Raw genomic sequence first — 22,241 nt, 5'->3', positions numbered from 1 at the left:
GTACAGTGAGCCTGGGCAGCAAAGAGATCCTAGGTCCTGAGGGAATCAGGCATAAGCAACCATCTTACCGCCATCCAAAGGAGGAAGTGGAATGTGAGTCAAACCTAAGTATCAGAACTCCAGAGGGCCCTGGACCCTCTGTGGGGAGGTGGCAGGGATGTGAGGGAGAGGCAGAATGGGGAAAAAACAAGCCTCTTGGATCCAAGCTATGTTGTCTGGATGTTATTTTTATCAACCGGGAGTTATGCATCATGTATATCAAGGTGCTCACACTCAAGCACTGTGGGGACAAAATGCATTTATGTATTTTATGTATGAGATTATGTCACCGACTTCCCCCTTGCCCCCAGTTCATGTCCTGACATGCAGGAGTTGATCAATAGATCACAATTCTTGGCAGGATAGCACCTCTGTAGACACTCAAAACTCTACCTGTAAGGAGCTGCTGTTTATTGAGCTTATATTGCATGCCAGGACATGAGCTAGGGCTCTGTGATTTGTCTGCCATGGGCATTTTGCCAATTCAACTGCTCCCTTCTGCCCCCTGCTCCATGGCTCTGAAGTGCCAACTGCAAGTCCTTTTATATCCCCAGACCTGGAAACACAGCCCTCTGGAGCCTGTCCTGTTTCCTGGTCTGTGAATCCAGCTCTGTATACTGGCTTTGATCCCTGTCCAGGAACATGGCTGTCTAGATTCCTTTTTGTGGGCTGAGCTCAGGTAGTGGTTCCCATCAAGAGGCTGGCTTCTGGCTCAGGAGGGACTGGGAGATCTTTTTGGTCATAGTGTTGGTTAGTATACACTACTTAAGGCTCTATTCCATCGTGGTGGTCAGGGCCTTCTGCCATTTTGCTGGATGATCTTTTTCAAGTCTTCTATCTCTGGCCCTGAACTCTCCAAGTTCAACTGGCTAGGATGCTATGAAGGAAGACCACAAAGTTCTTCCTCAGTTTCCCTCATCTGCGCAGGATCCTGACTGTAGGCAGTATTTTTTCTCTGTAAAGTTCAGTCAGGGAGGGGCTGAGCCATTCACTGCCCTCATATCTTGCACTATTATCATGACCAATCTCCTTTCACACATTTTATCCTTCATTTTATGATAGCTATTAAAGACTGTGAGGAGCCCTCGCTGGTTCCTTGAGGAATATTTATGCATTTTATAGGACTCTCATGAAGGAGAGAAGCTCCTTATTACAAGCAGACAGGGAGATCCTGCATTAAGGGGGAATTAGGAGATCTCGCCCAGAGAATAATGATGCTATGGCTTCCTGTTTAACTTGCTAGTTTATGCAACTGTTTGAAATATTTTCTTTGGGGGCGGGGCTTAAGGGCTCTTTGAGAATTTCAAATAGCACACAGACTGTTCGTTCATGGATAGCTTGCATCGCACCCTACCTGAAAACAGATGCAAGCTATCCATGAGCGAACAGTCTGTGTGCTATTTGACTTTTCAACCACTCTACTTATTAAGAAATTGACATCCACTCACCAGCAGCTTGAATTTACTCCTGCTGTGTCCCCGACAGCTTTGGTCCTCGTCCCACATTTCACCATTCATCCTCCCCAGCGTACGTCATATATCCTGGGACAAGAGGTGATATTAAACCTGTTTAAAAAAGAATCAACTACACTTTAGAGAACGTTTAGGTTTTCAGCAAAAGTGCATAGAAGGTAAAGAATTCCCATACACCTTTGACCCTCTCATAAATGCACAGTCACCCCATTATCAGTATCTTTCACTTGAGTAACATGTTTGACTTAGTCATTGAACCTTCATCAACACATCATGATCCACAAGAACCATGACTTACATATGGTCTTTCCTTCCTTCCTTCCTTCCTTCCTTCCTTCCTTCCTTTCTCCCTCCCTCCCTCTCTCCCTCCCTCCTTCCCTCCATCCCTCCCTCCCTTCCTCCTTTCTTGTTTTCATCAGTCATGGGGCCTGAACTCTGGGCCTGGGCACTGTCCCTCAGCTCTTCAGCTCAAGGCTAGCGCTCTACTACTTGAGCCACAGCACCACTTCCTTTTTTTTTCTGCTTATGTGGTGTTGAGGAATCAAACCCAAGGCTTCATGCATGCAAGGCAAGCACTCTACTACTGAGCCATCTTCCCAGCTTGTTCTTTCTGTCTTTCCTTCTTTCCTTCCTTCCTTCCTTCTTTCCTTCCTTCCTTCTTTCTTTCTTTCTCTTTCTTTCTCCCTCCTTTTCTTTCCTCCCCCCTTCTTCCTCCCTCCCTCCCTCCCTCCCTCTCTCTCTCTCTTTCTTTCTTTCTTTTCTTCCTCCTTCTCTCTTTCTTTCTCTCTCCGTCTCTGACTCTGTCTCTGTCTATCTGTCTGTCTCTGTCTCTGTTGCTGTCTCTGACTCTCTCTGTCTTTCTCAGACAAAGTCTTGCTAAGTAACCCAGGCTGGCCTTGAACTCATGATCTTTATCCTTCAGTGTCTCGAGTGCTGGGACTACAAGTGTGCCATACCATGCCTGGCTTATGATCCTCTGTTGATACTGTCCATTCTTTGGGCTTGCACAAATGTATAATGACATGTAGCTACCATTATATGATGTTGTCACACAGGACAACATCTCTGCCTTACAGTGCATCTGTTCATTCCTTCTCCCCCAGCTCTGGCAGCCTCTGATCTTTGTACTGTTTCCCGGATTTTGCTTTTCCTAGAATGCCATACAGTTGGAATCATGCAGCAAGTAGCCTTTTCAGATTGGCTTCTTTCCCTAGAAGCATGCATTCAAATGACCTCCAGGTTTATTCAAGGCTCCAGAGCTCATTTATTTTCAGTGTTGAATACAATTCCATTGTTTGTCTGGCCCATAGTTTATCTACTGAAGGACATCTTGCTTGCTTCCAAGTTTTGGTAATTATGAACAAAGCTGCTGTAAACATCTGTGCGTAGGTTGTTGTGTGAGTATACGTTTTCAACTCCTTTGGGTGAATACCAAGGAACATAATGAGTTTAATTTTGTAAGAAACTGCCAAGCTGTGTTCCAAAGAGGTGGAGCTCTATGGGAGGTGGGCAAGCCATGTCTGGAGGCAGAGGGATTTCCATTCTCTGTCCCATTCTCCCATTCTCCCATTCTGTGGATCTGTCCTCCTAAATGCATCTCTCAAGGCCTCGCCTTATCTAGAGGCTCATACATGCATCGCTTTACTGTGTCCTGGCTTCCTGCAGCAATCCTAGGGATGAGCCGTGCCTGTGGTCATTGTCGTTGCCATGGTGACCAAGGGGCAGGAGAGAAAGTTCAACACAAAATCTCTGGTATTGTCCTTGCTTCTCAAGGGTGGTCCAGACCCCCTGCCCTGGATCCTGGGGATGGTTAGCTGTGTCAGTTCCCAGATTCTTCCGCAGACCTAACAGATTCAAACGCAAGGAAATGTGTCCCTGGAATCTGTGTTTATTTAAGTCCTGACCTCCATTCCTGCAAAGCTGATTCTCACAATTCCTGAGTCTTCGAAACTCCTGACCCCTATCCACAGTCCATTGCATATCTATTCCCTAGGCCTGCAAAAGGAAATCCCTCAAAACCCCCAGAATTCCTCCCTTCCTGAGGGGGTCTCCTTGGATTGGAGTTCTATTCTGTTCCCTAATACACCCCCCTCTTCTCTGCCCTCTTTTTCTGGGCCTGCCGTCATCCTCTATTTCTCTGAGCCTTTTCCTGCCCCTCGTTTTAATTGATTCTGAAGAGTTAAGGCATTTAGTGAGTATGAATTTGTGTTTCGCTGAAATCAATCTCTTTCTGCAAGCTTGCTTCCCCCTTCTTTCAAGTCAGCTAAATCCTGCCTCCCCAAAATTAAATGGCTCTGGGCTGAAGCAGCCTTTGAGTTGATTACCTAACACTGTCGCAGTTTCAACACCGCTGATCGGGCTTGACCTAATTTGACCCAGAAATGCTGCCCAGCTCTATAGAGTGATCTTCCTGGAGGAAACAAGTATGATTTTACTTGTCCAGCAATGAATGGATGGATGGCAGGGAGAAGAAGGAGGCATCAGTGTGTCAGGAGTGTTTTGTCCAGATGGGAAGGAAGAAGACAGTCCCCGGATTAAGAGTGAAGAGGAAATGGTACTGGCCTCTGTTGTGTGGGGTAAGCCCAGCAAAGAGATTGAATGCTTTCCTTTCTCAGTTATTCTTTAAGGCTCATGATCCATGCTGTGGGTAAGGAATTCTGGTAGCTATACATTATGGAAAGCCAGGAGGTGTCCTGAACAAGTTTCTCTGTGTGACCATCCATGGGAGTCTGAGATTCCATTTTCTCATTGGGATCATGTCAGATACTTTCCCACTGTGCTGACGTTATTGTAAGAGTTCAGATGGACAAGTATTATTAGCCTCCTTAGTTGATAGGTGTTCAAGTGGCTGCCACATGGCTTAGCTAAGTCTACACATCTCTCTTCTCTCACAGAAAGTAGCAGAGAAGGGTCTGAATCCAGCACAGGTTCATCAAGTCTGTATAAGTGTCATGAGTCAGGGGAACTGGCTGGGCTCCATTTATTGCTGCAACGTTTCCCTTCTATTAGCAATGGTCCTGCCTTGTTTTGATATTATTATGATTAATGATAATAATTATACTTTTGTCAGTATTGAGGCTTGAAATCGGGGCCCTTCACTCTCACTTGGCCTTTTCATTCAACGCTGGCATTCTATCACTTGAGCCACACTGCCACTGCTGGCTTTTTGCTGGTTCATTAGAGATGAGTCTCTTGGATTTGTCTGCCTGGGCTGGCTTCAAACCGTGCTCCTCGAATATCAGCCTCCTGAATAGCTAGGATTATAGTTGTGAGCCACCAGCACCTGGCTTTGGCTTCTTCTTGAGTTTTTTCTCATTCATTTCCCATGTTGGAGAACATGGAGTTGGTCAAGATGATGCAATGAACATTTAACTTAGAGCTGCAAACTTTAGTGACTGTATAAGTCTGAGGAAATGGTGTTGGTAAAGCCTCATGCCAGCAATATCTTGGTGATAGTTGATGCCCCAAAACCTGGATTTCCGTCTGAACCTCAGCTCCTGTGCTGTCCTTGACCTTGGTTCCCTCTGCCCTTCCAGGGGAGAGAAACATGGCTTCCCTCCTGGCCACCAGGGCATTATTACCAAGAATGAGCCAGTTAGCAGACGTGAATATACTTAGTGCAGTCATTGGTATGCAGTAGGTGCTTAGCAATAGCTTTTTAGTTCTGTACTTACAGGCACACATCATATAATTTATTAAAATATCCAAGAGAACTGTGTGTTGGTTGGTGGAAGCAGGCAGGATGGATTTCAAGCCAGCTGCCTGCCCAGGGCAAGCCTTCAGCATTGCAGCCCAGGAGACAGGACAAGGTCCCAAATCATAAGCATACCTGTCTTTGTTCAAGAAAACATACAGAGGGTGATTAGGGAATGCGCTGATTACAGACACATGAAAAAATTCAGTGTTGGTTGGTTAGATCAGCAATTCTTTCTCCTGGTTTCTCATCACCCCAGGGTGTCTCCAATTATCTCAAGAAGGGTCAGGAACCACTCAAGATGTTATTAATTTTAATCCATTCTAATTAAATATATAAATGGGCCATGTACCACTTTGTGGGAGGGAAAAAAGGGGGGGTAACAATAATCTTAAAACTAAATACGGAATTCTTGAGTGCCATTGGCCAACTTCTCAAGGGTGGGATTTTTTTTCTACTTTGCTTTCTTTTCTTCTTTTCTGTCTCTTGCTTGGTATTGGTGGATGCTAGTGAAGGTTGATTGTTCCCAGAGATCTAGCTACATTGTAGGAAAAGGTAAAGCCCAGGATGGGATGTGGTGTGTGTCAGGGGAACTCAGAGGCCAATTTACGCTCTCATCCTGATGCTGTGTAACTTTGGACAAGTTGCTGAGGAGGTCTGTTTTCTTAGGAAGCTTCAGGCAAACAGTAGACAGGTATCTAGGCCTTTATGTTTCTTCCCAACATTTATTGAGTACCGTCTTGTCAGGAGCACATGCAAAGGAGCAGAGATGAGCACAACTTGCGGCATCATCGTAGAAGGAACAGAGCTGGGCTCTTGAAAATGCATGAGAATTGTTGCCTGTGAGTGAGAATGAGCTACTGCCTCTCCAGGAAACTCTTAGACCACCAGAGTCTGCTTTCAGGCACAGAGAAGCAATGGTCCTGTTCACAGTGACCATCAATGATCTCCAGGCTGCCACATCACCCTCTAGCAGATCTCTGTGATTTTGTACTTGGCCCATCTTCCTCTTTGGATGCTTGAGATTGGAGGAGGTAGAGGAAAGTCATAGTTTAGCATGGCTTAGTAAGGCTGGGGAGGAAAAGAGGGAGAGGGAGTAGTAGGTAGAGTCTATGGACTGGCTTGGCTTAAACTTAGAAAGGGAGGGGTGGGGGCTCTAGGATTTGGCATGAATGGCCTAGCTTTTCTCAAAGGCTCTTTTACTCTCTTTGTTCAGGATCCTTGGGAAGAGGCTGCAGCTACATTCCCAATTCTTCCAATGTTCTTGGGGGATTTTTTTTTTTCCCCAAACGTTTTACCTCCGACGTGCTTCGCATACTGTCACACATTTTAAAAATCCACATATAATTTAAGGAACATTTAATCAATAGAGTCTTGATTCATTTTTCCCTTAAATCATCAGTATTATTGTTGTGAAGAGCCCATTTGAAGTTCAGGAAAGCTCTTAAGCATTTTTAATAACCATTTTCTTCCCCTGCGTCCTATTTTTTTTAAAAAACTATCTCTTTGAAAGATACTTTTCCAATGGTTGAACAAGCTTAAAAATGTCAGGTTCTCAACTGCTTAAATTGTGTCCAACATGCAATTCTGTAAGGAAAACGGACTCTCCCCAAGTAAATTCATATCTATATATCTATAGATACATAGGTATATATATGAAATTTGCATATATATGTATGTATACACATACAGATATGGCTTTGGCTGGTGGCTGTTTGTAAATTACCTTGAGAAGGGATCTTAAATCCCAGTCATGACTCGAGAGACCACCGCTGGAGACAAGCTCTCTGCCACAGTGCTTAAATTCTTCTTATAGCTCATAGGCTTCAAATATATAGACAAAGTGGGCTGAAGAGAGTCTATGCCTTTGTTTCTGTGTCCTTAATGCACCTTACATTTATTGAGTGCTTGGTGTATACACCTTATTCACTAAGCTCTTCTTACATATCATCACATCCCATTTTACAGGCAGGAAACAGAGGCAAAGGGATTATGGATTTATTTTCTGAGGCTGCCAGGACAGATGACCACATTAATGGCTTTAATGGGCAGCCACTTGTCTCTTACAGTTCTGGAAGCCAGAAGGATATATTTAGGTTTCGGCAGTGCCGGGGACAACCTGGTCACTCACTTCTGATTTCTTCAAGCTTCTGGTGGCCTCCAGTATTCCTCGGCTAGTGGCTCATTATTCCATTCTTTACCTCTGTGGTCACATTGTGTGTTCCTCATTCCTGTGTCTATCTTCTATGCAAATGCCTGTCAGTGGATGTAGGAACTGTCTGGATGACCCAGGATAAACTCCTTATCTTTAACTTCTTTGTCATAGAGGGTAATGGTCACAGACTGAGGGAATTAAGACATGGCGTATTTTGTGGGGGAGGGGCAGCGTTTAACCCATGGTAGCTTATGTAAGGAGCAAAATCAGAACCAGAACTCAAGTAGTTTGGTAGAGCAGGTAGGTGTGTTCTTGGGGCCACTCTTTGTACTTGAGGGTCCATATTTAAGACTGAGGTAAAGGGATAAGCATGGCTTAAATTGCTAACAATTATTTGAATTCAGCCAGCTGAGTTGGGGTTTTAATTAACCAAATCCTTCCTGTTTTCCTCACCTTCCACTTCCTAATTTGGCAAAAATAACTGAGCATGGCGGGTGTTCTGTACCTTGCAAAGCAATTGTCCACACTGGGACTAGCCTTTGGCTTCTGTTCCACCTTGGTAGTGCTGAGTGGGATGGTGACTTATGTGTATATAAGATTGGCCATTTCAAAGGATCATGTTTTTGGTGAAGAACAATCCAGGATCAACAATTCGACACTTCATGTCTGCAGGCCCCATCTCTCCTCCCAGTTTGCCTTTTCCTCCTACTTCCTTTAGAGGTCCACAGAATGTTCTAGTTTCCCTCTTATGCCTTTGATTTCAGCATGTGGCTAATTGGACCATCTCAAATCCTTATTTATTTAGGCACATCTTTGGCAGATTCGGTGCTCCGTCACGCCCTAGATCCCATCTTAATTTCAGCTGTCTGCAAAGAAGCCACAGAAGAGCCAGACCATCTTGAAATCATCAGCCTCCATTTATGGGTTAGGAGTTTCTGTTAGAAACCAATGTATTATTAGTTTTTTGGTTTTTTTTTCTGCCTGGCAAGTCAGTAGCAGGATTATGAACTGTACCCGCTTACACAAAGTACTTACGGGCATTGTCAAGTTGGGTCCAAGTCTAAAAATATTCTCTTCCCTTCAGAGCTTCTTGTCTTTTCTGCAGAGTGACCCAGCTTATGACTGGAACATCACCACACTCTAAACATTTCCGTATTTATTGCATCCTGAAATATTAACCTATATTATGCACAAGCAACAGTGTGGATGCTTCCTTTCCTGGCAAGGTCTGCCTTATTGGAAATCATTTATTGAGATTTATATTCTAACAGGGCTGAAAGCCTGCTTGTTGGGTTATGATTCCCAAAATTCGAGCTGGAAATTGTGAAGTTGGGGTTCCATGGTGCTTTGGAATCACCAGAAATACTCCTCCCACAGATGGAGCTGTCATTCTGTTCAGATTTATTGCGTGTGCACCACACAGGTGTCTAGAACACAGTCATAACTCCCTGGTGGTATGACCTTGGGAAATTGCTTCACTTTTGTGAATCCTGTCTGTGTGATGGGGCAGGAATAATGGCACACACTTTGTGGGGTTATTGGGAGGGCTTATGAAATTGCCCCCCCTCCTTGTGATTTCAAATATAGAAGAGACTCTTGTTTGTAGGCAGTGAGTAGTGAGTTTGGGGTTACTGAAGATGCTTTGGCAATGATGGAGAGATCCATCAGCAAGACTCTTGTAGAAATCCCACTAATGGAAGAAAAGAGATTTGCCTATTTTCACTAATAGAGATCTACTCTACTTTCACTTAGGAAGAAAATAAAAATGTTAGCATTGAGAGGTGCCAAGTATCTTGATTTCTAGTACTTAACAAGTCAACCACTAGGTAAGTGCTTGTGTGATTTGGTTCATAATAAATACTTACTGATTACTTACTGTGATGGCAATCCAGTAAAAGATTCTAGAGATACTGTCTTAGTATATTTTCCATTTCTCTAACCATGCCTTCCTAGATCTCCTCCTCTTCGGCCTAACTTGTTCTCTGGGGCGGAGAGGAGTTGGCACTTTGATGGTGACCTCTACTCACAGGTTCTAGGACCACTAAACCTGAATGTTCTCTGCCCCTAAATCAGGGTGTGGGTGTGGGTAGGTGCTCCTCATCCATCTCTCATTCTCTAACTTATACCAATAAGAGTCTTGCTTTGTGCAGAGAGAGACTCCACTCATACCTGGCCTCTTCACCCTCTTTTCCCACAGGGCCCAGAAGAATGGTGAGCCAATGACTTAAAAGATGGCTCCATTATGAGTGGAGTAAACAGAATAGTCTGTTCTAACCCCACTAGGCTGGTGTCTGAGGCAGTGTTGTGAATGATGGAACCCTTACCTGGTGCTGTCTGCTCACTTTGGGAGGCTAGTGTCAAATTGGAGCTGCACTTCTGTTGGGGTAAAAACAGAATAGCCAATAGGCTGAGCTAAACATGTCTAAGCAATATTCCTGGGATGTCTCATTCTGGTTGGCTTATTCTTCTGTTCTTTATTTGATCAGATACTCTTATTCACCATGAAAAACCTACATCAGATCCATACCTCTCTAAATCTTTCTTTCTCAACATATTATGGACAATTTCAAACACATACAATCAGAGAGAATCCTATACCCCAGGCTTCACCCGTGTCTCACTTGTATTTCTCATCTTTGACCCTCCTTACCAGCTTTCAGGGGCTCTTCATGATCTCTGTGGACAGGACCAATGTGTCATCTAAGGCCAAGGATGTGAAGACTTGGTCAAGGCCATTCTCTTGGTTGGTGTTTGCTGCCTTGCCTCAATGACTTGCATGCAGAGGCAAAGGAAAGGAGAAGTTCACTTAAGTAAAAGCTGAATTGGCACAAGAAGCTAATTGACAAAGAGAACTGCGTATCACTGGAAATAAGACCAGCATTGTTTAGGAAGAAGCAGATGGGAAAGAACACATTTGTCAGCCAGAACACAAGTTTATCTATCAGCCCATGTTAGATAAACTCGTGTCAGGTGGGCTGGAGTCCATGCTCACTCTGGCTGTGTGGGAACAAGGAAGTAATCAGGATGGATGAGGGAGGACAGGAGGAAAGGAGGAAGTTGCAACATTGGTCTACCCACCTCAATTTTTTAAAGTATTTTACTTTGCCTCCTCCCCTTCCTTCCATCCTTTCATTCCTAAACTGTATGTGGAGCTCTAGCTCTGTACCAAAGTTTGGGGTAGGTGGTGGTGGTGGTGGTAGTGATGATGATAAAGTTGATAATGGATATATAATCACAAATCCATTGGGTTTTTCATGGGGCAGACACAGTTTCAAGAGTTCCACTTGTGTTAACCCATTTAATACACAAAAATCGACAGCTAAATTAGCTATTTCCAGATGAGAAAAATGGAGAAAGAGAGGGAGTAAGCCTCTTGTCCAAGTCACACAGCAGTAAAGAGTAAGACCTATGACTGAAAGCCTTCATAGTTCCCCTAGGCCAAATTTGCAGAGTATGTTAGAGCAACAGACAAGATGTATAATTGAGCATTCATAATTCCTTGGTTCCTAATGAGCCAAAGAGACCTGGAGAAGGAGAGGGAGAAAGAACAAGAGAGAGAGAGACAGAGTGAGTTTTCTTTTTTGTTTGTTTCTTTTTTTGGGGGGGGTCCGGTCATGGGGCCTGAACTCTGGGCCTGAGCGTTATTCCTCAGCTCTTCAGCTCAAGGCTAGTGTTCTACCACTTGAGCCATAGCACCACTTCTGGCTTTTTTCTTTTTTGCTTATGTGGTGCTGAGGAATCGAACCCAGGGCCTCATGCATGCAAGGCAAGCGCTCTACCACTGAGCCACCTTCCCAGCCCCAGAGTGGGTTTTCTTATGCTATTACACAGGAGAGTATTTCTATTAGGAGACAGAGGCTGAAATGCTTTCAAATATTTTACATGGTCCACAGGTACTGAAAGAAAACCTCCTTTACTAAGCTTTCATTTTTCATCTTTCTTCCTGGCCCACTGTAAGCTCATATGTACCCAAAATCCTTGTCTTTCTATGTGTCTGGGGACTCAGAAAAGGTGTGAACATATTTTGGACTCACTTTGGAACCGACCTTCTTTGAACTACATCCCTCACCTCCCACTTGGTCCCCTTTTCCCTTTGTCCTTCATAAATGCCCAGAACTCAAGCTACAAACTCCTTTCTGGAGCCTTCATCATGGTTCCCTTACTAACTTTAATTGATTCAACATTTGTGGTATATATTTCTGTTTTGAAATTAATTGGGACTAGCCAAGAGGGGCAAATAAAAAAAATGAGTTTAGATTTGGTACTGAAGGGGCAGGGGCTGCTCATGCTGATTGGGAGCCTCCAGCCCATCACCCTGCAAAGGCCTCTCTCTTTTGAAGTGGCTTTCTGCTCTCTGAAATATTTAATGAAGGCCATGTTGCAGACAGGGCTGGAGAAGGTCTCCAAACCTGTTGGCCTCTCTTCTAAAACATGCTGCCCTGGCTTCTGGCACAAAGAGTCCAGAAGCACTGGGAGGGCTGGCGGGGACTCTGGGGGCTCCCAACCAGGCGTGTCCCCCTCTCTGGGTCAGGTTGACGCTGGCCTTTCCACCACTTGCTGTGCTGACCCCATTCACAGGCAGCCACATTGTCCCTGCTGCAGCTGCCTGGGGGTTTGTGATCTCCAGGATGAAACGCTCCTTCCTGCTGGTGCTTTCCCTTCCTCCATCTCTGCTTTGGACTCTAGCTCCTTTGTTCCTTCCTTCTGGCAGGGCAGAGCACAGATGCTCCCTGTGATGTGCTCTTTCCATTTACCCAATTCCATTTCTTTGCTTCTTACCAATTTAGTTCTGGGAGTCAGAATGCCACCCCCCTTCCATTTTTCCCTACCAGCTCCTTCATGCTGTTTCCTAACTACCACATCTTCAAGAGGGTGTGATTGACTGTCCGTCTGCCCAGGCTTTGCAAACCACCTAGTCCCCCTCCCGATCTAGCCTGTTAGGACAGGTGAAGAAGATTCTTTCTCAAACACAAATCTGACCATTCATTTCCTAGCTTATAGTCCTTCACTGGTTCTATTTCAGCAGTCAGGAAAAAAAAGGCCCAAGCTAACCCATGAAGGATGTTTGCAAAATAGTGGCTGCATGTATGCCCTGCCCAGTGCTTGCCCCTCTGAACTGATCATGATTCCTCAGGGGGACTGGATTCAATTTTGTTCCCCACCCAGCTCATGTTCTTTCAATCTCTGTTCACTGGGTTAATATGCATTGGGTACCTATTGTACACCATCTAGTCCGGAATGGAACAGTTGGAGAGTTATACTGTGCAGATCTCATATGTAATTAAAATTGTTCTGGTAGCCACATTAAGAAAGGTTAAAAACAAAAAATTTTAATGATTGATTTTATTGATCACAAACATTGACATGTAATAAATGCAAGATGCAATAAGACATTTTACATCATCTTTTTTTGTACAAAGTCTTTGAAATCTAGATTAGGTTTAGCACATACTTCAATTATATTCAGTCACTTGCATGTGCTTAGTGGCCCCATGTGACTCAGGGCTTGAAGTATTAGATGGTATAGCTCTAGGTGATCAAGATTCATCCTAGCCAGGGTATGTAGAATCTTTGCCTTTGTGGAGTTGATAAATACATGAACAGAACAATGATATGGTCTATAATTTCAGGAGGCCACAATATCTGTGTTACTCTCTCTGACACTTAAGTTCTAAGCCCCTCCAGGACTCTTTCTGACTAGGATACTGGTGACCTGTGTGATGAAGGATGGAATCTCACCTCTGACCCTTACTATCTGTGATAGGTAGACTAATGGTCTCTCTGCAATGCTTATGTCCTCCTGCATGGAACCTGTGTGTAGGTGACCTCAGATGGCAATGTAGGAGGAATGCAATGTACGTTGACCCAGCCATAAAGCATAAAGCATGATCATGTCTGGAATATAACCAAAGCAAAAAGGACTAGTGGTATGGCAGAGTGGTAGAGTAAGCATAAGGCTCTGAGTTCAAATTTCAGTGCAGATACAAACAAAACAAAACAAACAAACCAAAAACAGTCCCTCCCCCCCCTCCTGCCCAGTACCCACTCTTTGGGCATAGAAAGCATTTCAAGTGAATCTTCCTATGTTACAGAATTAAAGGCCATCCTTTACTCAGCCTCATCTCATTTTTACTTTTCTGGCCTCCAACTAAGGCCTAGACCCCATGCATAAAAGGCCTTGGTATTAGTTGGCTCTTTTTGGTTGTTAAAGAATAAAATCTTAGTACAACCAATCAGAAAGGATAGGTATCGGCTCCTGGAGGACAAAGGATCATTGAACAAATTAAGTTCCAAATTGGGAAGAGACACAGTTGGTCTTAGGTACTACCCATGCCAGGGGCTCCAACACTGCCATCTCTGTCTGTTTCCCTGCCATCTCCTCTTTTCCATTTGGATAGCTACCCACTGTTCTTGGTCTTCTTGGATATATAAGAAGACACCTGGCTTGTATTTCTAGTTCCAATGTGAAAAATCCTAGAGAAGGCTTCCTATTGGTTTGGCTTGGTTTGAATGGCAAACCTTGACCCAATCAACTCTATTCATTGGAGGTGGGGCAAGAACAAGGTTAAGATAGACCAGGTCTATCTTCTCTCAAGCCACTGAATAGCCTTTTGCAAAGGAGATGGTGGTGAGGTCTAGGGATAGATCTAGCTAGATGCATACTCTGGATAAGCTCTGGAGCTGCAAAGCTTGTTGGCACAGCTCAGACCTCTGTTTCCCCACAACCTTTCTTTGTTTTTTTAGCTTAAGACTATTCTCAACTTCTCTAAGCCTCAGTTCCCCCCCAGCTATAAAAGTGGCAATTTGTGATACCTATTTTGTAAGATGTTCAGAGCATTGTGAGATATAACAGGTGAAAATATCTAGTGCGCGACAGGATATCAAGAATTTTTCTCTTGTTTCCCAAGTGGCCAATTTTTTTTCCTCCCACATTTTTTTTTTTTTTTGCTTAAGAAGTAGATTTCTTAGCTCATGATTGAAATCCTTCTCTTAGTATTTTGTTCTGTTGATTGGAAAGAAGCAAAAAACCAGTTCCCTGCTATAATTACTTCTAAAACTGGTTTTAAAATGTACTGGGTTAATGATAATTGGAGAACACCTAGGACATCAAAAAATATGTGGGTCATGCTAATAGTGACTGCTAGAGTTCGTGAAATCAACATAATGGAAGCTGGCTTGGGAAACTACACTATGCAAAATGCTGGTGTGGGAAGTTGATGGGGGAAGGAAGCATTGGATTCCTTTGGAGATTATCTCAAGAGGGGCCATTAGACTGTGATCACAAGAGTTACAGTGCTCAGCACAGTCGGGGTAACCCTTCAGAGGGGTTTCGGGCTAGGCATCAATGGCTTATACCTCTGAGCTTAGCTACCCAGTAGTCTGAGTTCTGAGGATCCTGGTTTAAAGGCAGCCCGGGCAGACAAATTTGAGGGACTTTTATTTCCAATTAACTAACAAAAAGTCAGAAGTGGGGCTGTGGCTCAAATGATAGAGCACCAGCCTGGAGCAGAAAAAGCTAACGGAGATCATGAGGACCTGAGTTCAAGTCATAGGACTAGAGGATTTCCTCTAACACTTGAGATTTCTGAGGTCTGGTCTAACTGGGTAAAGGGTACAATGAAAGGCTTTCTGTGTAGTGGGAGAAACTCATTTTTTCTAGGAGAAAAGGAGAGTCTGGGAGATCACTGGGTTATGTAGACACTGCATCTGCTGGGGAAAAGGAATAAATTCTGTCCCGAGACTATTCTTGGACAAAGGGAAAGATAATGGACGTAGTATGCTAAAAGTAGAGAAGAGGCTATGGAAAAGTGCAGGGCAGGAAGGGAGATGATAAGGAAAGATGCGGCCCTTCACCCCGCCCTGCATCCTTCTACCTTTCAATCACCCATTCACCAATCCTCTTGACCTTGACCATTCACCTTGCTACATGAACAATTCAGTTCTTTTATGGGCTAGGGGAGCAGTTGAGTTAGTCAATGCTGGAGAAATAAGAATGAATTAGAAAGGGCCTTTCCCGTCTTGCTGAATTCAGAACCACCTATTTTACACAATGTACAAGGCAGAAAGGAAGCTTTTATCCCTGTATGCATACACACAAGAAAATAAGAAAAAATATTTAGAATACACAGCACATACTTAAAAACCTGATCCATCAACACAATTATTCCTGCTTTTTCTTTTCTTTTCTTTTCTTTTTTGTTTCTCCTGAGCTTTGTTCTATGAATAGTGCCCTGATTTCTCTGGGGGAAATTTGCCAGATTCACGTAGAATAGAGGTGCACGGTACCATCATGTCTCCCAAATACAGTGTCTCATCCTTCAAAAATTATTTCATTTAACCTGCTGGAAAAATTCAAGCTGAGCTGGTTTGATGCTAACTCACCACTTGTGAATAACACCTTGGGTGAATGGAAAGGTTGCTTGTCTGGGAATTCAACATCTTAGGCTGCCCTGTTAAGTGAGTCCCTTCCTGTGAACTGTCTGGGCTGTGTATTGTCTCAGTTTCACTCAAGTCCAGTCCTTCCAAGGCCTTCAAGTTATTCCCCTTGGTTTCTGTGTAGGTGTCTATGAAGGGACATTCTCCATTTTCCTCCCTCTAGAAAGATGGGATTTTTTGCAGGGTAGATACATCAGTAAATGTTTGAGCGAACTGCTTCACGCTACTTCTTTCAAAAAAGAAGTCTTTGTTGTCCACATAAAAGGCTAACAATACACAGGACACTTAGAGGACATAAAATGTAGCTGAGGACAGAAGAGAAACATAGCTCTCTAAAAATGTCTTCATATACTGATGCATACCAGGCTCTGGGCTTCCTGATAAATTATGACCCAGTTCTGCCCTTGAGGAGCGCATGCTCTCCAGTGGAGGTGGTCCTTGGACACTCCTGTGGGTGGCCCTGTGCAGTCTTTTTCTAGTGCAGCGCATGGAGTGGGAAGGGCTTCCTGATGAGGCAGCTGCCACACCAGGATTATGGGGCATGACTAGAACAAAGTGGAGACAAAGAAATAAGGAGAAAGCTCATCATGAAAGATGCACTGAGTTGTAACTGTAGGTAGGTGGTGCAGCTGTTTGAAATGAGGAATAACTGGAGTCCAATTCTTGGGAGCCTTACATATGAAGCTAAGGAGGTTCTGTTTTATATGAAACACAAGGAAATTTTGAGGGGTATTAAGAAAGGGAAGGAGATGATGTCTAGGTTTGAACTCCTTTTTTGGGGGGGGGGTGGTCCTGTCATAGGGCCTGAACTCTGGGCCTGGGCACTGTCTCTCAGGTCTTCAGCTCAAGGCTAGTGCTCTACCAGTTGAGCCACAGTGCCACTTTGGGCTTTTTTCCTTTTTTTTTTTTGCTTATGTGGTGCTGAGGAATCAAACCTAGGGCCTCAGGCATGCAAGGCAAGCGCTCTATCACTGAGCCACCTTGCTAGCCCCAAGTTTGAACTTCTCTAGTAGTTTAGTCTAAGATAAGGATTTGGGTGCATGTGGTTTGTTTGGACAGTGATCCCAGGGAACAGGTGAATCATGGGAAAGTGATCTCTAAATTAGAGATCTGAAAACCAGGATGAGCAAGTCAGATTTAATCCTTGCTGTGATCCTAGATAGAACTGGATAGAACATGTCCTAGAATTGTCTGAAGAATGGGAGCTAGGACCATTTTTGTATTGATTCCATCCTCCACTGGTGGGATTATTGGCTTTAAGGCAAGCAGTCCTTATAGTTTGGGCTCCATCTACCCACAGAGTTAACTGCCTTCGGTAACTTTGGTGGAAGCCTAGAAAGACATCTCAACATGCTCCGAAGGTCGGATGTTGCATACACATGTGAGCTGTTCATCTCTGTTCCCCTTAAGTCAATTGCCCTTTGGGGATCTGAGACATCTGTTGTACTTATGGTCAGGTTACTGTTTTAGAATGTCACTTTGTTCTTAGCCAGGAGCTTGAAAAGGAAGGGGGTAAAATTAGATAGATAGACAGACTTGCTTTCTGGGAGAAATTCTTCAGCAGTTGCCTTCAGTTCATCAAGGCTATGTGATTTGAATGTTCCTTCATGCTAGATCTGGTGGTTCTATCAGAAAAATGCAGAACAATTGGAAGCATGGGCCTACCAAGCAGGAAGGCAAATGTGAGACAGAAAAAGTTGGTCTGGTCCATGTTAAACAATAGCCCAAATTCATTGGGCCTTGGAGATGTTTGAGAAGAATAGTAGGGTCAGATGCCGAGGAGACAATTACAGTTTTCCAGAACCTCTGGAAGGCAGGTAAATATTTATGGAGCTAGAGAAGCTCTTAGTTTTAGAGTTAAAACTTCTATTTTATTGCTGTGGTACAATCAGGCATTCACCTTGTTTGGGGGAAATTAAAGATTAAATCAAGGCTTTCAAATATCCTGTGGGGGTATATTGCTATAAATGTGGAGCAACTGTATCAGATGCCTTTGGTCTGGAGAAAGAAAGGTTATTCATTGTGTGTGTGTGTGTGTGTGTGTGTGTGTGTAACACTTAGGCTCTACAGAACTTTGTCCTCTGCATTTCAAATGTCTCTCATGTAATCAAGGTGATTCTTCTCTCTCTCTCTCTCTCTCTCTCTTTAACATTTTCTACCCACTGCTTGGAGGAAATAGCTCTTCATTGCATTGAGAAGCCTCTTTTCTTAATCTTCAGGGCAAAGAAATCCCTTGCTATTCCCTGGCCATAAAAATGGTGGAAAACAAGAAAGAGCAAGGTTAGCTCAACAATTACCATATTTTTTTTCAGGAACTGCTTGGGCCTTGTGGATGGAGTTGACCTTTTTGCAGAAACTGGAAAGAATGTAATTCTATTTCCCACAGCTAGGTTGGAAAAGGGTCAGTAATTACAGGTGTGTTCTTGGAGCCTTCGCTTGCCTGTAAATAACACAATCTGGTTTTCAAGCATCACCTTTATCTACCATCTCTTCCAGAACATTGACACAGGTGCATGTGAAGGGTAGACTACCATTGATGGCAAAGGACCATGTCTGGTCTTCTCATTCTGACTCACCTAACTCTCATGGGGTGCTTTTTTTTTTTTTTTTTAGAGTCAACATGACTTTTAGTCGACCTCTTCTTCATGTTTAATCTTCCTAGATAATCAATCCCCAATGCATTAGTATGTGTTTCTGGACCAAATTATTCAAGGTTTTCTTCTAATAAGATTCTCATGCAGTTCTGGGCCTTGCATGTAGTAGGTGCTAGGCAAATTTATCTGTCAAGTACATGTGAATGAATGGGATGAAAGAAAGGCTAAACAATTGGCCAAGCTAGCACTAAAATGTCGTTGGTGATTAGAGCCAGCTGCATAATTGACAGGGCTCAGCACAAAATAGAAATGAAGGGTTCCTCTTTCAAAATATGGAGAAATTGAAGACATTGATGGCAGGCACCAGAATCTTCTAGATGCAAAGTCCCTGAAGACTCCACCAATTGGATATCCATGAACTTGGTCTTGATGGTGATTGTCTTCGAGGACTGATGTTATGGAACAAATACTCCCTATTAAAAACCTACCAGTTAAATACTCTCAATAATGAGAGAAGAAAATGATTGCAGAACAAAAGCCTACAGAATATGAGCAGCGGTCAGATATGGATTCTAATTTTGGTTCTCTTGTCATGTGGACCTGGATGAATCTCATACAGTCCATGTTTCTGGATATTTCTCTCCAAGATATCAAGGAAGAAGTCCAAAGCCTCCTGCTACCCTTGAAGGCTTAGAATTACCAGGGAAATTTAACCCTGGGAGTGTCTTGGGTCCAGATGATAAGAGGACCGAGTAAGGCCAAAGCCAGCCAAAGTTTTGTCCCTTTAAGAAACTATCCTGGTCAGGCAGTGGATAGCATAGCCCTTTCTATAAAAACCTTTCCATAGTGGCTGCTGATCTCTGGGGATATGGGTGCCCAATGGGACTCAAACTAGCAGAGCAGGAGGCAGTTCAGTGTCCCTTTAACCACCCACCACTGCCTTGCAGGAGGCTGGAGGGGTGGGGCGGGGAGGGGAGCCATCCAAGGCACGCAATCCCCTGTTTTCTTACAGCAATTGCATGAAGACTACAAATATTTGAGCTGATTGTACTCGCTTACATGCAGCAATGAATCATCTGGTGATGAGAGCTTGAAATATGCTGGGATGAAATTAACGTCAATTGAAACAGAAAATGGATTCTCGTTGCCACCACAATGAGCTTCAGAAGATGGGCTCAGAGCGCAGTGAGCTGACTGCTGTTATTCTTAGTGGCAAGAAATTTTTTTAAAAAAAGGAGAAGAAGAAAAGAAAAGAGAAAGAGAGGAAAAAAAGAAGCCCATATCACCGGTATTGCTTTTTCTATTTCTAGTTCCTTGAAAAGATTCTTTTTAGCTCCTCCTGTTGGGACGCATCTTCTAATCAGGGACTTTGTCTCATTCAGGCTCTTTCTTGGATACCTGAGGGAATAACTATCTATCTATGTATCTATCTGTGTATCTATCTATGCATCTATCTATGCATCTATCTATGTATCTATCTATCTGGGAAAATAAACTAGTATAGGCCTTTAGAGTCTAAAGAAGAAAAAAAATTAGAAACTCTTCCCTCCCCCCTTCCCATAAAAAGCAACTTGAAGTTCATCTTTCTTCTGAATATCAGATTAAGTCATGCTTAGCCACTGAGGTGACGTAGTTTGCGGGGAGGCTGGTGGAATCATTCTGAAATATTAATCAATGTTCTCTTGAAGCAACACACTTCTTTTCCAGCTATCCATTTCCTTACTGGTTTTTTAATTAAAAAAAAAAAGTAGGCCCTGTGGAAAACAGAGGGAACTCTATGCCTGGAGGAGGAAAATTTGTGCTGGGTCTGAGCCAGGCTTTCTCTGTAGAATGAAGGGTTTCCTAGGCTGAGGACAGTGGACTCGGAGGAGACCCAGTGTGAGTGAAAATGCTGGTGGGTATCTCAGAGAGTACTGGGGCTCCAGGGAATCTTTTTCAAATCAGAGCTCTCAGCAGGAACTTGGACACTTACTTGCTCTGGGTGCTATTTCTGAGTTCTAGGCTCTGTCCCCTACATTCTTCCATTGCTGATGACTGCCCACAAAACACCAGTCTGAAGTACTCTGTTGCTCACCTGCCCTGGGCTCCTATCAGGAGTACCTGGAGTGAGGAGATCTACAGAAATAATCAGCTCAAATGCTCTGAGCAAGGGTTGGGGCCTTCAGAAGTCACAGACCCAATGGGTCTCTAGCCTTTCATTTCTCGGAGCTTTAATTTCCTCAGAAATGAAGTGAGGGTAATGCAATGTACTTGGCAGAATTGTGCATCACATTGAATTATAAAACAGATAAAGTGCTCAGTGCTGTGCTCATCCTCTGGTGACTGGATGAGAGATGGCAGCTCACCATCTGATGCTGTAACAAGCATCCCTGTTGACTATCCTGGCCTGAGAGCTAGGACTCACTCTGAGTCTAACTGTGACTCCCCATAGAGTTTTTGAGGCCCAATACTACTTGGAACTAAATTCATCTAAGAGAAGAGGACCAGCAGGTCTTAGTGTGAAGAGCAGAAGCTTTTAGAGATCATGATTATATATGTATATGTATATATATATATGATATCATATACATATGATACAACATATATAAATAATACATCACACATATACATATAATATATAATATATACAAGAGGAATATACCATAAGTTTGACATATATTCATGGGACACACACAACCATGTATATGTTGATATATGCACCATATTATGTCTGTAATTTTTCATGCTGCATGGAGGGAAATTAAATCTCCTAGCATGGAAAAGTCAGGAGTGCCTTTCACAATCCTTCATTGAGAACTATCAACTGCTCTTTCTATTACACATTTCCAGATGTAATCTGGGAGGGAAGAGAAGAGGAAAGAAGGAGCAAGGGCAGGATGGAAGGAAGAGAGGCATGAAAGAAGTGAGACTAATAGGAATAAATGCAGGAATCTAGGAAAGCCATTTCTTTTCTGCCTCCCTCTCTCCCACTCCTCGCTTTCCTTCCTAGTCTAATCAGTTTATGGTTTGGAATCAAGGCTTTTGTTTGTTCCCGGTGGAACTCTGGGAGAGGAAGGTTCTTCTGGGTGGCCTAGAGGTTGGCTCTTCCTTTGAGATGATTTTCATAGAATTTCCTACGAACTAGAGAGAATAGAACTGGGTTTACCCTGTGAGCTTTGAGGTGGAGGGGGGTGAAATCAGATGGTCTCCGCCTTGTTCCTGTTTCACAGCATCTGTATCAGTGAACCACACTGAATTCCTTCCTGCTCACAGCCGTGGTGATGAAAAGTCAAGAAGAGCCAGCTGAAACCCTGGGATGGAGGCCAGCCCAGAGCAGTGTTTCACCTTAAGGCAAGCCTCATCTTGGCTGCGTCACGATGGTGACAGAAGTCACACATGGCTGTGCTGTTTTCTCTTCCATTTACAAAAAGAGGAAGAGGAAGGAACAGCTTTCCCCTCCCCCACACTTGATGGTTTTTCTTTTCCTTTTTTTTTTTGCAAGAGTAGAGAAAGGAGATTTATTACATGGCAGCTATGGGAAGACAGCACTTCAGTATGCCTTCAGCTGTTTTCTGAAGTGTAGACATTGACTTCAGGTCTTTTAAAAAAAATTCTCTTTCTATCCTCAACGTTCATCTTACTCCAGGTGGAGTCTCAGCTAGGAATGGCAGAATAGCTTGGGCAAATCCTATCAGAAGAAAAATCAGCCAGGGTTTAAGACTCCAGAAGTAGAGTTATGTTGAAGGATTCTTTGAAGTGGCTTTTCTAGAACAGCAACATTCATATTGAAGTGAGTGTGGGTGTTTGCCTGGTGAGCTTGGTAAGGTGCTTGGGTAAAGCCAATGAACTTGCATTTTCCATTTTCTTCCTTC

The sequence above is a fragment of the Dipodomys ordii genome, unplaced genomic scaffold (genome assembly GCF_000151885.1).
Source record: "Dipodomys ordii isolate 6190 unplaced genomic scaffold, Dord_2.0 Scaffold18, whole genome shotgun sequence".
Classification (NCBI taxonomy): Eukaryota; Metazoa; Chordata; class Mammalia; order Rodentia; family Heteromyidae; genus Dipodomys; species Dipodomys ordii.
The sequence above is the reverse complement of the archived record's forward strand: the minus strand, read 5'-3'. Positions refer to the sequence as shown.